The following is a 19,936-nucleotide window of genomic DNA, read 5'->3' on the forward strand; positions in this document are numbered from 1 at the left end:
GAAGGCAGAAAATTTGGGTAGATTGAGACCCTGATATCTGGAAAAGAAATCACTTACTATGCTTCAAAGGCAAAGAAAAGCCCAGCATAGTGCTGCACTTCCAGCACTCAGGAGGCTGAGGCAGGAGGATTGCTGTGAGTTCAAGGCCAGCCTGCACTACATAATGAGTTCAAGGTAAGCACTCCTGCTAATGAGGGAAAGACTGGAGCAACCAGGAGACAGAGGCAGGAGGGAAAGGAATATAAACTGAAGTGAGAGGAATGGCCTATTAAAAAGTTATCTTTGCTACTGAATCCAGCCACAGTACTTCTGGCACAAAGACATAAACTAAATATAGCTTTCTAACATTCAGAAGCTATCTATTATTTATCTCTCTGTCTATATAATGAAAATGTCCTTTTTAAAAAGGGCATCCCAAAGGCAACCATTGGCAGCCAGTAAACTGGTTTCTACAGGGCAATGACTATTGCTCTGAGTCTAAGATCATCAGTGCTCAGTTTAATGAAGGATGGATATAAAAAGAGAAATCTTCACCCTCTTACTTCTTTTTGTTACATGAATGCATAGTCCAATGAGATTATAAATGCCTTCCATGCTGAGATGAGATGTTCCTGTACACAACAAATCTTTTCAATATTACACATGCTGCCAAAGCACAAAGCTGAACATCTGGCTAATCTCAAGGTTCAATCTCCTTTCAAAGCAAACAACTTTGAGACTAAACTCTGCCATTCAAGTTCCAACTGGCTGTGGACAGTTACTTTATAAAGCCATACTTCAACCTTCTTATTTCCAAGGTGAAAAATATGAGTTCTTTTTCATGCGTTTTTCCTCATTGTTGTGCACATTTTATGATCTGCCCTTTGAATTTATACTACGAGGAGTTTACAATTCCATGGTTCTTTGCAAGTCTCCCACATAAAGAAATTTTGATACTCCAAAGTTTAAGTTATTTTCTGACCTAAATCTTTTTCTTTTGACAATCTGGGACCATGTAGTGACAGTTCTCATTCAACATTAAGTCGTCCGTGGACAGCAAATTGGGAAGAATGAAGAATGATTGGGCCTCCTCCATGAGCCCTGAGAAGCAAGAGAGCATGCAAGCAGGCTAATAACTGCAGGAAAAAGTAAAAACGCTTGAGGCTAAATGTTTACCTGGACAAGTACCACGGAAGATGGGAGACAGACGAATGCTATGCAACTCTAATTGTTTGTGCCTGTGTCTGAGTGAATGAAGCCAAGGTGTGAGAGTCACTTGGGGCTCTATGTAGAAGGAAGACATGAGCCCCCTGGTCCTCCAGATTTTAACCTGTTTCTGTGTTTCTTTGTTTTTCATTCATTTCACCCCTTGGTCAGGTTGGAGCTCATAGGTTGGTTCCTACAGTCATCTTAATTAGGCTTATGAATATTTGAGCTAAAACATAAAAAGAAAAATGTAAAGGGTATGACAATCAGAAGCCTGCCATTTGGTGATTAATTAGACTACACTGTTTTTAAAAGAAAGGCCATGGGGGCTGGGGATTTAGCTTAGTGGTGCCACTGCCTGCCTTGCAAGCACAAGGTCTGGAGTTTGAGGCCCAGTACCAAAAAAAAAGCCATGGAAATTTCTCTTTTCCAACATATAAGTAATCCACTTCTTAAGCAAAAGCAACCAAAGAACTTTTGGCTGTATAATATTTCCCAGTTAATATTTCCTTTTAAACTTGTTTTAAGTACATCCATTTTCACCTCATGATCAAAGATCAAGGTGAAGTTCATGGTTCTAAGAATAGGACCTACACAATCTTGCCATTCAAAAACCATCTGTCTTCAATATATACACAGTACTGTGAGAACCTCAAGACACATGAACTGTAGAGAAGTTCCTTCCAAAGGAGGCACAATCCATTTTGGTGCTTAAAGGGGTCAGATCACGTTAGGACTTCTGGAAAGCATTCACCATGTTCCCCAACACAGAAGTCAGTGGTGACCTCAGGCCAGCAACTTAACCCGGAATGCCAGGGAGCAAGTACAGTCTGTAGAGATCTAAACAGACAGACGCTGAAGAGTTCAGTGTAGTTCCTATGAGAAGACTAGCTTTGTGAGGAGAAAACATATAATAGTAGCTAGATGGTAGATGGTGATTAAGTTGAGAAATGTTGAAAGAGGGAAGAAAATTGCCTAAATTCAAATGGAGATAATAATATGCCTATAGAAAGCTTCTGTATTATAGGATGTAGAGAAGAAATTACCAGTATCAACTGATTCCCTCCTATATACAGAAAATTAATGTCAGGGAACAATGAAGAATTGGGAGAGATTAAGCAGAGAAACTCTGGTTGATAAATGCTCTTTGGGCAGCAGAAGAACTAAAAGCTCTACTAAAGCACAACTGAGAGAAAAATCACTTTTTTCCTGGCCTTAAACATTTTCTCCCAGCTTCAAACTGTTTTTCCCCTCTCTGATTCCTCCACCACATAATTGTTGACCTCTGCTCTTCTACAGGTAAGATAAATAACAAGATTCTTGCAGAGTCCTGGGATGTCCTAGTTTCTCAGAAATCTGGATTCCTTCTGTGCTGACCTCTGCTTTGGTACTGATAAGGTAAACAGTTATATTCCAGCAAATGGGGTCCTGTGACACACTTTGGGAGCTGTTTTGTTCTCAAGAAGTGCAGATGAAGTTGGCAATTGTGTTCCTGTAAATGAGATCCTATGACACTCTAGAATTCCTTGTATCTGTTTTCTTTCAAGGCTAAGCTGTTAAACTGTCACTGAGTAAATAACATCTTTTGTCGCATTTAGCATCAACCCCTTCTAAAAATTGTCAAACAAATGGAGTATTTCTTAGCTCATAGCTCAACCTTTGGATGCAAGTCTGTTGAGCTGGTGCACACCTAAAAATCCTGCAGTAAAATAAAAACTTTCTGTTTCCCAGTAGTCTCTCCCATCTCTTGAATTCTACAACACTACCATTTCTACCATTGCACATAAGTAGGCAGTCACAGAAATATTTTATAGGACTGACTAGCTCTCTTCAGTGTGATATATTCTTACTAGTACATAAACAATGGGTAAAATAAGGACGTGAATTCATCTCTCTTCTTTTCAATAAAATCCTAACAAGCACTTAGAACAGTAGTAAGTAGAGTAGAAAATAGAAGATACAGTGACTATCCAACCTTCTGGGAGCTTCTAAGTGATGTGAGACAGTACAATAATGTTTCTACTTAGCCCAGTGGTGGAACACAAAAGTAATCCATGGTCAAGCATGTAAATCCCACCTGGTTTCTAGGTTGTAAGGACAAATAAAATAGCAAGTGTGAATGGTTTATTAGACAGGAAATGTATTCATTAGTTTTCATGGCTGGGAAAAAATATTCAACAGACACAACTGTATTGGTCAGCTTTCCCAGGAGGAAAGATTTAATTTAGTTCATGGTTTCAAAGGTTTTAGTCCAAGGTCACTGACTCCAACACAGAAACACTGTGGTCAAAGGGTGTGGTGCAGCAATACTGCTCACTTCATGGTAGGCAGAAAAGAAGCACAGAGGAAGAGCCCCAGGGGTAAATATGCTGGCAAAGGTAGCTCCCACTGACCCAATTCTTCCACTGGACCCCACTACCTGGCAGCATTCAGCTATGAATGTCAGTGGGATCCAGTTACTCCTGGAGTCTTTTAATCCAGTCAGGTTGATGGAAAAATGTTTATTTTGGCTCGTGTTTTTAGAAATTTTAGTTCCATGGTTGGTACCACCTAGACAAGGGTTATTGTGATCAAAGAGCAGTCAGAGGAAAGCTGCTCAACTCATAGCATCCAGAAAGAAAAGAGTAGGGGAAGAACATGAGCAGAAAAGGCCAGAGACCCATTACAACTCCTAAGGTCACACCCTCTTAACTCACCCAGATGCACCCAGAAATAAGCTTTACTAATTTCCAAGGCATCTCTCAACCCAATCAAACTGATAGTCAAGATTAACTATCACAAGAAATTGAGGGTTGTGGAATTGCAAGCTTTTTATATGCTTAAAAAAGTGTATACTTCAAAATAAATTATAAATAAAAATAGGAAGGAATCAAAAGCACTAATTTACAGGACACCAAAGTATGGTAGGGTGGGGTGGAAGAAGATTGTATGTGCAAATTTCTTACTGCACATTCCCAGAGTAAGCAAGTGATGAAAGTAAAAGCAGTGACCTTGAATCCACACCATCAGGTAAGAAGTCCAGCCTATGGAAGTGGTGTCAAAGAAGGACCAATGAGCATGGCCTGCAGCCAGATACAGATCTCCATTTCTATTTTGAGCTACACTTAAACCTTGTTTCCTCTCTTGGTATATGTCCTATCTTTAGTAAACAGAAGACAAAGTAGTCTGTATAATGGAAGAAAGTCTTAAGGAACATTATCAATGAAATCTCCCCTGACCCTGGTGAAACAGCAACTCAGCTGCCTAGAATTAGCTTATGAATCAGTATGTAGTTTATTTGAGAGCTGTATTTCTTATAACCCCATCACTGACTCACTGTCATTAGATGAACTAGGAATCAGTGAGACCCTGTCCAATCCCACTGGCTCCTCTCCTGCTCAGATATGGCTTCTCAAGGTTGGCCATTACATACTCAGTGCCTAGAAAGTTTAGTGTTCAATAAACATTGGTTAATGAGGAAATTAATGAATAATGAGCCTCTATTAACCCAGCTACCTACTGCATAATGGGGGATGTGCTCGTTTGACTCTTTACTGTGAAATGCTCATCATGTGTAAGCACATGGTGGTTTACCATGAGCGACCATGGTTTGTCCTCCATAAGAACCTGAGTGGTTTCAGTAACCAAAATTTTCTACAACACAGTAAATGAGAGGCAATCTCAGATCAATCTAGCATCTTTTTAATTAGAGTGTGGGAGAGATGCACATGTTCATCCCCTTTCTGATGCTCCTTTGTTGAAGTCACAGAGATTATGTCTCTGGCTATAAAATGAAAAAGATCTATTGCAATAATCAGGAACATTTATTAAACACTCGCTACTCTTTTATGTGCTTCACACAGATATCCATTTGTTTCTCTCAGAGAAGTCAGGATTATTATGACCTTCATTTTATAGCTATAGAAAAATGAGATGAAGAGAGATTAAGAAACCTGCCCAAGTTATACAAGATATAAGTAACAAATACCAGGAATCAAATACAGGCAGAGTGATGACAGAGTCTATATTCTAAACCACTGTGCTGAACTACCTTAAGAGAAGATGAGAGGAAATTAACAGACCCAATGAGGACTATTATGCTTGGAGTGAACTTCAGGGACAACTCAAAACAAGTATATGTTGAAGGGTAATTGTGCTTTGCTCAAAGTTGTAACTATTGCAAAATCCTACCAAGAATCCATTACACGCAGGGCATCGTGCTAGGTGTAGTAGATTGCTAACAATAACCAAGAGTAAAGAGCTTTACAGATATCCTTGACACCCAACTAATAACTTCTGCATGTATTGGCTAGATTTCCTATTCCTGGGACAAAATACCCAACATTTGAAATCTAAATAATGACAGGCTTATTTTGCTCACGATTTCAGGGTTTTCGGTCTGTGCTCAACTATCTCCAAAGCAGAAGCATCACGCCCAAAGGGCATGTTGGAGTAAACCTTCTCGCTTCATAGCATTCAGAAGGCAGTGCATCTCCGCATTGCCCCCAGCTCTGCCCCTCCCAGGGCTGCTTCGTCCTCCCACGGGGGTGGGGTCTTGGGGCCATGAGCAGGGTGGCTCAGGGCAGGTCCCAGCATGTGTCAGCGGCGCCCACGGAGGGACAATGCGCGAATACAAAGTGCTGGTGCTGGGCTTGGGCGGGTGAGCAAATTCGCCCTGACCACACAGTTCGTGACCGGCACCTCCATCGAGAAATACAACGCCACCACCGAAGACTTCTACCGCAAAGAGATCAAAGTGGACTTGTCGTCGTCGGTGCTGGAGATCCTGGACATGGCGGGCACCGAGCAGTTCGCGTTCATGCCCGACCTGTACATTACGAACGGCCAGGGCTTCATCCTTGTCTACAGCCTAGTCAATCAGCAGAACTTCCAGGACATCAAGCCCATGCGGAACCGGATCATCCACGTGAAGAGGTATGAGAAAGCATCAGTCATCTTGGTTGGGAACAAAGTGGACCTGAAGAGTGAAAGAGAAGTATCCTCCAATGAAGGCCGAGCCCTTGCCAAAGAGCGGGAGTGTCCCTTTATGGAGTCTTCTGCTAAGAGTAAAACAATGGTGGACGAACTCTTTGTAGAAATCGTGAGGAAGATGAACTATGCTGCTCAGATGCTATGCAGACACAGAAAGATGATCCATGCTGTTCTGCCTGTAACATACAATAGCATCCAAATTTGGCTGTCCCTGACAGGACTTGCCCAGTATCATGGGTGAGAGAGACTTCATCTACCACATTGCAGAGGTGGCAGGATGTGTGTTGTGAAACTACAGTGCATTGCAGCCCTTATTCAGAAATGAGCAGTGATTGTCCATTGATGTCTTTGAGTATATTTGGATTCAGTAACTACAGTTTTGACCATTGTCCTCAAGCTCCTTTATGTATCTGCAACTTGATGGCATAGTTCACAAATCTATAGGGTGATCTCATTTCAAAGCAATGATGGCATTGTCGCTGAGTTGACAGAAGCAACTATTGTATAAACTCAAGTGAATCATGAGGGAGAAACAAGAAGAATTCCTATGACCACTTACAATTAAATATTTTGTCTTCTTTACAAAAAAAATACCTAAAGGAAAATATTTTCCTATGAGAGTACTGATTTTCAGGAATTTGGGATAGAGCTCCTAACCAGTGCATTCCGTCAAGTAAATATATCAGCTGATCACCAGCAGCATTGCCAGGAGTCTTCACAGCTGACATGTTTCTGTTCTTCAAAACTGATGCTTAATTGTAGATGTTATCCTAGAACTAACTCACACATCGATCTCAATAGAGCAAAAGTCAGAACAAAGTTGTGTGAAAATACAATCTGCTTTTGGGATTTGTTCAGTCACCTGCTTTGCCACAGAAAATGGAAGCTCTCACAAAGGTTTGACCAGAATTAAAATCCTAAACCCTCTCTTTTTAAACAAGCAGGGATGATCTTTATTTCCTGAACAAGAAGGAAGCAACTGAGATGGAGAGATTGCCTAGCCTTACTAACAAGAAGCACTCTAGTAGCTTACCTAGTAACACTGTGTAAGGAAAATGAAGCTATGTTGCAGCCCCATGTTTCCGTTTGCACAAACCTCACAGGACAGTACAAATATCTGGCATTTTTACATTTGTTAAAGCAGCAAATTCCTTCTCACCTTTTAGGGCTATGGTGTGATGTGACCCTTGGCTAACCTGCTTTGGAAATCCAGTTTGCTCTAGCAGAGCTTTACTGCAGGCATTTAAACAATTGAATAACCATGTGAAATAATTTGGGCTTAAAAGTAGAACACAAATTATAGCGTGGAAGTTGAGGGACAAAAAGCCTTTTATCTTTAATTTTCCTGAAGAATTACATAAAGGTTTTTTTTAACAATTCTGCCCTGATTACTGAAGTGGGAGATAAAGCTGGAGTGAATATTTTGTTTTGAAAAGGTGCTCAATCTCTGACATTTTTGGCTTTGGCAGCCATGAAGTATTTACCATTTGCAAGAGTAATGGAACAGAAAAAAAAATCTATTCAAAAGTTTTACAATCAAATGTAGAAAGTTTTTTGTTGTTGTCGTTGTTGTTGCTGTTTTTGTTTTTTGGCACTGGGGATCGAACTTAGGACCTTGTATTTGCAAGGCAGGCAATGGCACCACTGAGCTAACTCCCAAGCCCTGTAGAAAGGTTTTAACCTCAATTCAGAGTTAGAAATGAGGAAGAGACGATCTTGAGCCCAACCTCTGGAGAGAAATGTGGCCTTCAGAACTGCAATATCACTGAGCCTGTGACACACTTAGCACCCAAATTTCCTTGGTTCCACAGTATTGTGCAAGTAACCTCTGGTCTTACATATGTAACTGAGACAGAGTGTGCCTGTGTGTGCATGTGTGTTTATCATTACTAAGAATTTGCCCCAAGTCAGAGTTAATTGCCTATACTGAGAATCTATACTACAGAATATAGTGTATCAGAAACATTTTTTCTTTGAAATTATTTAAGGAGCTTTTCTACATCATAGAAATCATTGGTAGCCTGCAAGTGTTTAGTAACTGGCACCAGGCTTTAACAGTAGAAGAGGGTTGATAGTATTTTTCATAGATGAGAAAGCTGAAGAAATAATGTGAGTAAAATAAGACAATGTTTGTTAGAAAATCTTTGAATTATGAATATTTACATTCTTCAGTATAAATTTTTTTATAATATTTGATTACAAAGCACCTTATTTATAGGACAAAAAACTTTTAACCAATTTTCTTCAGGCAAATTTCACCATGTAAAAGTTGATTTGACCCAAACAGAATAATCAAAGATTCAAGAACTATGATTTATCTACTGAAGTAGAAATATTTGTTAGTAAATTGTTGAGTTTTGAAGCTTTGAATTTTTAATAATGATTCTTTGTTTTAGAATTCCATAATACCAATTTATGACAACTAAGATTGTGTATTAGAAACAGCTATACAGATTCCACAGTTTAATATCATGGATTATTATGCAGATGTGAAAAATAGGTGAAATAATGTGGAAAGTCTAGCAAAATGAGGTGGAAAAGATTATCAAATTTGGAGTTTTGGCTAGAAATATTTGTCAGACAGTAAGGTGGGCTTTTAATGTGAAGATGTTGTTGAGAACAGATGTGGTCACCTGATGAGTGTTTGCACGCAGCCCTTCGTGTGTACTGAGAAGACATCAAGACTTCCTAGAACAGGAGGCCCTCCTGCCTCCCACTGTAGTCCGCATGAATCCAAATTACCATGAGTAAATGTGCTTATGGAGATGGGAATAAAAAGCTCAAGAGCAGGAAGATTCCACTTGTTGACACATGAAATCATAGTGGCTACAGAGGAAAGTTGGTGACTTGGGTCACTGCTTACGTTATACCCTGATCAGACTAGCAACTATATAAGTAAGTGAAAATTTTTCTAATATATGTCTTAAAAACTATGGTTTGATCCAAAAACCCACTATTTCTTTAGCTATTGTGGTCAGGTTTTTCTTTTTTGTTTTGTTTTTTAAAAAGGCAGCACTTTTTAATTTTTTTTTTCTTAATGCTGCAACTTTTGGGGTTTCTTTAAGCTGTGATAGTGATGGTAACTGATGCCTTTCATTTTATTCAACTTACACAAAACAAGCCAGCATTTAATCAGAAGTATTATATAAAATATTTCCTTAAACTGTTGAAAGGTGCTTTGATGATTTTTGTCCTTTGGGTTGTAGAATTAGGACTGAACCTTGGATTCACTGCTATAGTTGCCATCACTTTTCTGTGGTAAAACTACTGATACTTGCTTTTCTTTATAAAGAAATGTTGTCTAAGGATGTCTGGTATCTGTTTTCAAGGGTGGATTTTTCCCATACGAATGTTGTCAGTGTCTGTGTGAACAGAGTGTTTTGTTTCTCTCTGTTGGGTTTTTTTGATTTTTAGTTTTCTGTTCCTATCAGTAGTCCTGTGTTAGCACTGGTTAAGCTTTAATTGTCTCTTTTGCTAATCAAACATTGAAAACTATGGGGGTCTTTCTCTGTTTCTTTTTCTCCTTTTTTTAAACTGTCATCATGCATCTATTAAATCTTGATCAGGGTTTCAAGAATGACTGAAGTAGGTTTTGACAATAGACATCATTATCGATTTGGGGTTTCCCAGAGATTATAGTTCACAGTTAGTTGTTGAGCTCTAATATAACGGATCATTTAAAATTGAACAACCATTTGTTGTTTTTTTTTTCAACTTTAATTGAGTTTATTGCTACATTTTAGGGATACAGTACAGTTACATTCATTGTTGGGATCTTGTACCTCTACATGACAAGTCTTGATTCTCATGTTTTCCCCCTTACCTCTGCCCTCCCTTCACCCCCTCCTCCCCTCCCCAAAGAAGATGTGGTTTTTCTATAAAATGGAATATTACTCAGCCATAAAGAATGAGAAAATAGATTCATTCATAGGAAAATAGATACATATTGAAGATATACTCCTAAGTGAAATAAATAAGTCGCACATGTGTAAATACCGAATAGTTTCCCTGGTGTGAATAATCTGCAACAATGCATAAGATTCCAATAAGATTACTAACATTTAGAAATGGGAAGAAAGAAGCTAAAGGTGTAGGGAAGGTGGGATGGGTAGGGGAAGAGTAAAAAGGGAAAAGAAAAAAATGTGAGAGAATGAAAAGATGAAAACCATTTGTTGTTTTATAACAATGTCAGGGTTAAACCTTGACATTTCAATTAAAACTTGAAATGTAGTTATAACTCAATGCAAACTCAACAGTTGTATTTGGAGTTAAATTATTTTAACAAATAAATTGATTTAATGAAAAGAAAACAAAAACAAAATATACACTCTCCAAAGGCACACTCCCAGTGACCCAGTTTTTCCAACTGGGCCTCATTTTCTAACAGCGGATTCAACTAGGAACATCAGTGGATTAATGCACTGATAAGTACAGTACCTTGTGATGCAGTCACCTATCTAGGATTCTCTTAATTTTGTCAATTTAACAGTGAAAATTGATTGGCATAAATTCAGCCCCCGTCAACTTGACACCTAGCCACATCTCCTCAAACTGTTCTGAATGTCCAAATAAACTCAACAAGATCTCAATGCCACTTAACAGTGTTATGCACCCCTCTCTCAGGGGCACACTGCCTAATCTCCCAGGTCTTTCTTTTAAATCTGAGTGAAAGCCTCTCTGATTTTGCACTATATAGTAAAAGCTGTATTTCTTTCCTTTTTTATTATTGTTCTTTTTACTTTCTTTTCTCTTCCTTCTCTTCTCCTTCCCTACATCTTTGTTCCCCTTCTCATTTGAAAAATGTCTCCCCATTTCCTACGTGTGCATATCCACCTCTAGCAGCATAGTTTATAATAGCAAAATCCCAGAAGGAACCTCTATGTTCATTATCAGACAATGGACAAAGAAAATGTGGTGTTTATACAGAGTGGAGTGCTACTCTGCCACAAATCCTTTTTTTAAATCCAACATCTTTTGTCTTCCTTGAAGTCAGACCCAGCTCCTGAAAATTTGACCTCCTGACACTAAGAAGTATTGTTATGGAAGATAGCCTGTCCCAAACACACTCTTGGGGTCTTTTCCTTCAGGAAAGGGATACGAAGCATGAGGGCAGCTTATGCACAACTAGGGAAATAATAAATAAGTTCTCCAGACTTCTCCCATATTCTCACCCTTTCTAGCCTCAGCTTCCACAATTTTGGTCAGATTCTCAGCATGAGCAGTTTCTTTCAAAAATAACCACCATCATCATCCACAGTCAGAAAAAAAAAAGTATATTTTTTCTCATCAGATGCCCAGGACTCTATCCCATGGGTATCCCCTATTTAGACGTGAGCAATACTTTTTTCTGTGAATAGACTCAGTTCAACTTTCTTTGAAACAATATCCTCATCCGTTACTAGAATACATTCTTTTTGCCCAAGTACAGATAGCAATGTGTGAGTGTGGTCATATATCATGTTGTAAGGACTATCTCCTCTCAAAGACAGAAGTAGAAAAGATATTCATAACTACTGTCTAGGTCCTTGCCTATCATAAACTAAACCCCAAATCATATGCATAAAAATCTCTGCTTCTCCAATATGACCTGCAACTTCCACAGCTGTCTTTCTCCATACTAGACCATGAGAGGAAGCAACATGCTTCCTTCTCCTTTTGTCTAACATTAATCTTATTTAACAAGAAAATGAGGAAATTCCCCAATTCTAACCAACATTTCACATTTTTGTAGCAAAACTAATTTTTTTTTGTACTAGGGATCAAACTCAGGACCTTGTACTTGTGAAGCAGGCAGTGGCACCACTGAGCTAAATCCCTGGCCCTGTAGCAAAACAAATTGTAACTACTCACTTCAATCATATATTAGATAGTCTCAACTTTTAAAATATATTGAAAATTCTTCAATGAATTGTACATTTAACTAAAAACTTTCCTTCCAAATAATCTAAGATTTTATCCATATTACTGACTTCAAGAAATGTTGGTATCCAAACATTCTTTGAGGAAGATATTTGACATTTTGTGGCTGCAGGGGTTATATATAGCTGAAGATTCATGGATTTCCGGTCGGTTTGGCTTCCTTTCCTTGCCTGATAGATCTTGCAGTATTGCACACCTCCATAGAATAGTTTCTACTCACAGTTCACAATTATCTCTGCAATGCCCACGAATAGTCCCTTTCACATTGCATGTGGCATCTCTCGAATGATGCTTGCTAATCACATGCCTCCTGGTGTGAGTCCTAAAACCTGAATATTCTTACTTAGTTATTTGATCAATGGTGACCACATTTGCTAAGGACTTCTTGTGTCTTACTGAGGGCACTAGTTGCAAAGAAAATATGGTCAGAGAGATTCTGGTTTCTAAGATTCTTTCATACTACTTTGCTACAGGATTTCTTTGGCCAAATGTTGCATATTGCTATGGCTATGTGTCTGAAATATGAATACAGACAAAAAAAGAATGAAACTGTAAGTATAATCTAAAAATTGTTTCATAGCCTCTCTTCTCTAATATAAATATAATGTAAATTATATTCAACTTTAGAAAGATATTCTAAGGACAAATATAGCCAAGATTAGTTTGTTGTCTTTCCCAAAACTATGAAATTCTCATAGACATTGAAAGAACATGTCCTGGATCAGCCTTAGGGTAAGAATTTTGTTTAACATAGAGTGGAGTATTATATGAAAATAAATTTCACCCTGACAAAAACTGCAACCTAGGGCTGGGGATTTAGTTCAGTGGTTCTGCGGCCTGCCTCACAAGTGCGAGAACCCGAGTTCAATCCCCAGGACCAAAAAAAAAAAAAAAAAAAAAAAAAAAAAAAAAAAAAAAAAAAAAAAAAAAAAAAAAAAAAAAAAAAAAAAAAAAAAAAAAAGAATGCAACCCAAAAGTTCTTTAATGTGCCCATCTTACAAAATAAGTGCAAATCCAACTCTTTTTCCAGTAACAAACTTGTAGAAAGAAGGTTGGCTACTGGGTTAGCATTCATCTCTTATTTTTATATACAGTTCGCAAAACATTGATTGACTTTGTTTCCTTTCTTTTTTTAACATATCATTGTCCCTCAAATACTATCCTTGTTGCTCTATTTTGTCTGTGGTGTGCAATGAATGCCTTCTCCTTGATTCCATAATTTCCTCATCTTACTCAAATGAATGAATGAATAATTCAGAACAGATATATGTTGTTATGGGTTGAATTGTATGCACCAAAAAGATAGATACTTCTCAGTATCTCTGAATTTGACATTTTTAGTAAATATAATCTTTGAGATCATTAGTACAAGGACTAATCTGTCTATGTTTTTATACAAAGGAGAAATTTGGAAATAGAGATAGAAACACATAGGGTGGAAGACATATAAAACAAAGGCATTATGTACAGACCAAGGAACACTGGAGGCTACCAGGAGCTAGGAGAGGGGCAGGGAACAGATTTTACTTCACAGCTCTTTGAATGAAGCAACTCTGCAGACTCTTGATTTCAGATTTTTGTCTTTTATAACTATGAGGCAATAGATTTATATTGTTTTAGCTACTCATTATTTTCATATTTTAATTATCAAGGTCACCCCCAAAGATTAATAAACTTGTGTGGTAGGTTTTACTGACAATTGTGGAAATAGTAAAAGAGGAAACCGGCGTACATGATTATGCTAAAAGCAACTTAACATTACATATTAAATATTCTTCCTCTTTGAGAGTATTGTCTCTTAGGCCTGTGATGTAGCTTGAGAGAGAGAGAGAGAGAGAGAGAGAGAGAGAGGAAGAAAGAGAGACGGAGAGAGAGAGAGGAAGAAAGAGAGAGGGAGAGAGGGGGAGGGGAAGAGAGGGGAGATTGTCTCTTAGGCCACAGCTCTCTCATCCCTTTGTTTCCTTCCCCCCAACCCCATGTCCTTCTTTCTCTTCTCTCTTACTAGGCTTCAGGCATACATCTTTATTCATTTCCTAAGCAATCTACTGCAACTGTCTCTCCCAATTTCTGAGCACTAATCAATCCCTACTCCTAGGGTCTCATCTTTCACATTCAAAAAGAAATCAAGGTATCCTTTTGAGCAAAGAGGATTGTGTCTCTCTACCTCTGCTACTGAAGACCCTTTTTTTCTTTCCCTACTGAATAGATACTTCCAATAAAGGCTCAAATCATCTCTGTTATCCATCTGTTACCTGGTTCTTAGCATTCCCACCCTACTCGGGGGCAGAGAGGCTATGAGTTTCCAGAAGAGAGGCTATGAATTTCAAAGTCTGAGGTTATGAGTTTCCAGAAGAGATACCTGGTGAAAACAGGGCTCTGCTCCTACTTCTTTCCTCTCTTTCAACTTGGCTGTTTTCTATAATTTACCCACAAAGAGTACAATTTTATTTCAATCAGTTCCCATGACCCTCATGAGAGCAGTTTTTCAACTGTAATTTAGAAATATACAAACCACATAGTACAGCCCAATGCTGTCTCACAAACTTCCAAGACCATAGAATAGATAAGTAAAAACATCACTTCAAGTTGTCTGATACTAGTAGTTTAATTTTGCGGAATTGTTTTCTTGTCACTTTCCCCCTTCTCTTTCCTACTCTTCTTTACAACATGATAGCACAATTTAAACAACTGTAATTCTTCTTTCACAGTATACTGTTTTTCTTCCATAACACTAGCTGGGACTATTTGTTATTCTTCTCCCCTTCCCTAGGTTAGACCTCAGCAGAGTTGCATTGTACCAGTGGTCCATGGGGTACCCTTTCAACCAAGTCCTGCAGGCCATTCAGCTCCTCCTATCAGTGTCCACTGCAATCAGAAACAATGAATGTACATTAGCAATTATGAGCTAATGGGATTGCTCTTGAGCTAGAAACCAAAGTCGTGCCTCTGATTTCTAACTCAGTAATATATTTTCTATGTGATCTTAATAGCATGAGGCCTGAATTCCCTTACCTGTTAAAGAGACATTATCTTATTCTTCCTTCTACTTCATTATCATTTTCTCCTGCTATTACTAACTTATTTTATCTCAGGTAACACTACCTCAGTCTCCTTAGCTCATCATGCAAATATGGGAGTGAGTTTTGATCCATGCTCTGTTTTTGGAAAACAGCAAAGCAGAGAGATGATTCTTTTATGAACCAATAGATAACTTAAAGAAAGGTAATTACATTGGTGGCACTTCAAAGGAAATACAAGGTTTTAGGGAGTGGAGGAAATTAAATACAAAGGAAAGAAAAAAGTCAAGAAAGTAGATGACAGTTTCATAAATTTTCACATGACAAAAATGACAGTTGCTTTAAATGAATTATACTTAAGGGAAATCCACATGTATGAAAATAACGTTTTGGGAGCAATTCAAATTACCATGCAAATGACAAATAGTGCCACCCAAAAGTTTATTTTAATGTGTGAAGGATGAAGCAGAAAGAAGAAAAACAAAAATTGCCAAAGATCTTGAGTTTTGCTAAGCACTTGGCATTGTCTAAATAAATCATAGTTGAAACATTAATTGAAATTGGTTCATATGATTGCAGAAATTGCAAAGAAAGTTTTGTGAGAAATAGCAGTTAGCTGGGACTCATAAGAGTGTTTGGAAAACATCAAGCCTGGTGCTTGGTCCAGCTCAGTCATGCACATTTATGAGGTACTGCAGACAGCACTAGCAACTGAACTAAACCCCTCAGACTTGCAGAACTGGGATGGGAAGGTGCAGGATTGGGTGGAGAGTTGGTTTAGAAAAAAATCAACGAGGACAGGTTGGCTCCTCTATCAAAACCCATCTATCCAGAAAAGGTAAGGGCTAGCAACACAAGGTCAGGTTTCTTTCTGAAGCAACATTTTAGATAGATTAAAAGTATAATGGCAATATAGGCATTTAAGACTATTAAGCCTTGGAAAGACTTCTGTATAAGAGAAACAGTTAGATTCATTCACTTCCAAGTTATAGGAATAGATCAAAATCATGACAGTGTACCCCATAAATGTATGGAATTGGGATCTGTCAGTTTAAGGTAATATTAATTTTAAGTGAGGAAGTAACTGAAGAGAAATATGAGGTAAAGAAAAGCTTTTATTTTTTCTTTAAAGTAGGAGAAAGGTGAATGGGGAGTGGAGGTAAGTTCCATAGATTGTTTTGTTTACCACTAGGAATGACATAATGGGGAAAATGAAAATTGAGAATGCATTGGTAGAAAATTTTCATTAAGTACACAGAAGGATTTGAACCTTTCTAGAACCACTGCAATGTTCTAGGTAGCATTGGAGGGAGGGTATTATGTGAAAGGTGGCTGTGAAGATAAGTAGACATGGGCTACGGGAGAAGTCTCTATTTTCAGAGTTACATACACTGCCACTCAGGCATTGTGGACCTGCACTAGTCCACAGCTTATTGGTTTCTGGCCCTCACTGAAACAAGGACATAAATTGAGAGCATGTATTTAGAAAGTATTATAGCAAGCTAAAGGGGCATTTTTATATCTGCTAAATCTAATATTAAATATTAGGGGTTCATTTTGTCTTCTTTCCTTTTTAATAAATAGTATATATTTTTTGTATATATTTTTTAAATAACAGGTTGGGAATTGAAATATAAAAAATAATAACAGTCTAGAAAAAAAAGAAATAAAAATTCTTTCTAAGAGGCATTAATATAGGATTCAAGGTATTGATAATTTGAGACTGGAGGAAATGCGAACAAATTGGAAAGTGCAAAAGCAAATAGGCAGTGATGGTTGTTCTCACAGTGGAATCTTAGACCAATATGGCCTCATTTGGGGAACTGTTTAGAAATGCAGATTCTCTGACTCCACAAAACTCACTAAATCAGAAACTCAGCAGTTTGTCTTACTAAGCCCTGCATGTGACTCTGATGTATACTCAGGGATAAGAATCAATAGACTTAGATAGTACACTCAAAATTAGAATTTATAGATTCAAAGTGAGTTCAGACAGCATGGCTGACACCTCAATTTTAAGACTTCTTACAGGATCATAACAAAACAAATCAATTTTAAGCCACTAAGATTGAGGTATTTATTATAGCAACAAAAGAAAACTAATACTATTCCTTGTAGGAACCCATATGCATTTCACCTGTTCCTTCATACCTTCTTAACACTGTTCATAGCATGACACAGAACATCCAGAAGAAACCGAGACATTTGAGAAGACCGAAATGAAACTAGCTATTGAGGGCATAACTCCAGAATTTGAGTGTTAAATCAGAAAAGGAATTTCTTGAAAGTGATGACATTCCTTAGACATTTTCAACATCAGTCTTAAAACATGAAATTTTGAAAAGTACATTTGTTTTAGTGAACACAATATACAATCATTTTATTTGCATTCCTTAGTAATATGGGTTTTTAAATTGGTTTCCTTACCAAAATTTTTTAAAGGAAATAAGTCCAGTAAATGACAGTCATTCACAGAATTGCTGAATTAATTTCATTTGTAAAAGTGGCCCACATAACCTCATCATTAGACAACAAAGAACAATTAAATGGGGATAGTTCCTGCCATGTTACCAAGAGGGCAAGTTATGCCATGTATATTTTCAAACTTGTATGTTCTTTGTTCCTATCTGTCATGATGTTCCCTTGTTGAAATCTGAAATAAAAGTTTGTGTTAGCTGAGATTTCAGGGAAACTATTCATTATGGATTATGGTTGGCTAAAGGACAAGGCATTGATATTAAAAGCATTCTGAAATGTGACTAAATTATATGGCCCCAGCTTGCAATGATTAACAGTAAGTAAAAAAAAGACAAATTTTCTTTCTTCCTAGTGATGCTTTGTCTCAGCAGTCGAATCTGTACCAACTCTGAGGTCATTAATACACATAGCTCCACACTTGTCACTTCAAGCATAGATGTATTCACATTCATTCCACCCTTAGGGTATTACTTCCCTGCTCAAGGATGCCTGATAGCTTTTCCTAGACTACCATGTTAGTATGATTTCTCTGAGCCGATTTGTGTCCTCTCTCTCCCCCAAAATTCACATTTTGATACTCTAACCCATAGAACCTCAGAATGTATCTTCATTTAGAGATACTGTGGAACCTCAAGTTATGACTGACCTGACATATGAACAATTTGGGTTAATTAGGCTAATGGAAGATTTATCTGCCTCGTATTATCTGTACCCAGGTAAACATCCAAATATCAGCCATATTGGATTACAACCAACCTGAGTTGCAACCAGCCCTCCGGAACTTATGGAGTTTGTAAGTCAAGGGTCCACTATATGATTTTTGAAGCTGATTAAGTTAAAATTAAGCCAACACTATGGACTCTAATCCAATCTAACAGGTGTCCTAATAAGAGGAGGAAATTCAAACACAAAGAAACACCAGAAATCAGAACATAAGTAGAAAAGACCATTTGAGAGCAGAACAAGAAAGTGACCATATACAATTCAAGGGAGGAGACTTCAGAATGAACCAACATGTCAAAATTTGGATCTCGGACTTTCAAACTTCAAGGCCACAAAAAATAAGTTACAGTTTACACATTTGTAGGGTGTTATTATGGCAGTACTAGTGAATGAAAACACGTGAAGTTCAAATTTCTCTCTCAGGCATTAAAAACCTTGTACTAGGTAATTCTCTTGGTTGAATATTCCATTACTTACCAACATACACCTTCATATCTCACACACATACTATATGATTTCCTATCTTTATGTTTCATCTTGGATGCCTCTCCCACTTGGTCTTGGATATTTCTTTCAGGAATATTCTCAGGTAATTCATAAAGCTTAATATCAGGCTGCCATATAGTGTACAATAGTCCTACCAAGTCTTATGTTTCCATATTCCTGACACATATCTGGTGTTTCTAGTTTGGAAATTGTTTATTTCTAAGACCCCAAATAACTTCAATTTAAAAGAACTGTGAAGATACCACTGGTCTCTAAAACAGAACTGAGCATGGAGAGGTACTCCAAAACTATTGGATGGGTAAATGAATTGCCCATAGAGGATATTATTATTTTCTCATTTTCCACAAAAATAATTTTTTAGTCCTTAACTTACTCATCTAGTTAAAACTAATTTACCACATTTTTTGGTATTATATGGGAGCTCTAAGCTAGTGGAATAAGGTAAGTATAATAAAAAGTATAATAGGAAAATGAGGGCAGGATTTCCTACATATACAATCCAAGGAATAAGTAAATAATCCAAAGATTAATCATATATGTGAGTTATAGAGAGAGAGAGATTCATTATTCACTAATAGATTTAATAAGAAATAAAGTAGTATTATGGGATACAAGATCATCATAAAATAACCCATAATAATTTTATATATCAGCAACAAGTAATTGGAAATAAAAGTAAAAATCAATTATGATAGATTAAAGATGACCACAAAAGCTTTAACATTCCTCTTACCAAAAAAATCACTCTATCTTCTCTCTCCTTGCATTTGATAATATTCTGATACTCCTGCAAAAAGAGGTGGCATCTCTTTCCCTTCCACTAAACCTGAGAACATTCTGATTGCTTCTGTTAAATATGTCATAAGTGACTACTACAGTTGTATGGCCCTGTAACAGTCCAGGTTCTGGTGTATGATGAGGAAAGAATTGCCAAGTATATACCCTGTAGTGCCTAGTAAGCAACTATATTTATTGAAGGTTATAGGAAGTTGAGCTTGGGGGCAGTCCATTCCAAAAAGATATATCACAGTCCAAGAAAGCTGTCAGGGTGACAGAAAACACCACACACAGGTCAAAGTAGAAATAGCAATGGGAAAATTGGGCAAAGCAGCTGGTAACTCAGGCTTTCAAAATTT

General features: G+C 37.5%; 1 pseudogene; it reads left to right on the forward strand.

The window, feature by feature from the left end:
- The first annotated feature begins 5,786 nt into the window (after positions 1–5,786).
- Positions 5,787–6,348, forward strand: LOC104850479 (annotated as a pseudogene).
- The last annotated feature ends 13,588 nt before the right edge of the window (positions 6,349–19,936 follow it).

This window comes from Fukomys damarensis, unplaced genomic scaffold (assembly GCF_012274545.1).
Source record: "Fukomys damarensis isolate Sample0158 unplaced genomic scaffold, DMR_v1.0_HiC HiC_scaffold_2, whole genome shotgun sequence".
Classification (NCBI taxonomy): Eukaryota; Metazoa; Chordata; class Mammalia; order Rodentia; family Bathyergidae; genus Fukomys; species Fukomys damarensis.